The following is a 308-nucleotide window of genomic DNA, read 5'->3' on the forward strand; positions in this document are numbered from 1 at the left end:
TTTGCTTTTTTTTTTTTGCCATCCTTGATTCCCTATCCCTAACCCTCTGCCCTGTCCCACCCTCCTCCCATTGTCTCTGGTATCCATGATTGCTTTCTATGTCTTCCCCCCCCATTTAATTGATTTGCTAATGAACTTAATTTGTCTAAATATTTGCAATAGAAAGCACAGCTGATATATATATACACAAGAACCCATGGCTGACTTTAGACATAAACCTCAGTGAGTAGAATGAACATACTATAAAATAGTACCTAGCTGGGGCTATATAGCTTACTGTGGTCATCAAATACACAGTTTTTTCTTTA

Source organism: Tupaia chinensis, unplaced genomic scaffold (assembly GCF_000334495.1).
Source record: "Tupaia chinensis unplaced genomic scaffold, TupChi_1.0 Scaffold000709_2, whole genome shotgun sequence".
Classification (NCBI taxonomy): Eukaryota; Metazoa; Chordata; class Mammalia; order Scandentia; family Tupaiidae; genus Tupaia; species Tupaia belangeri.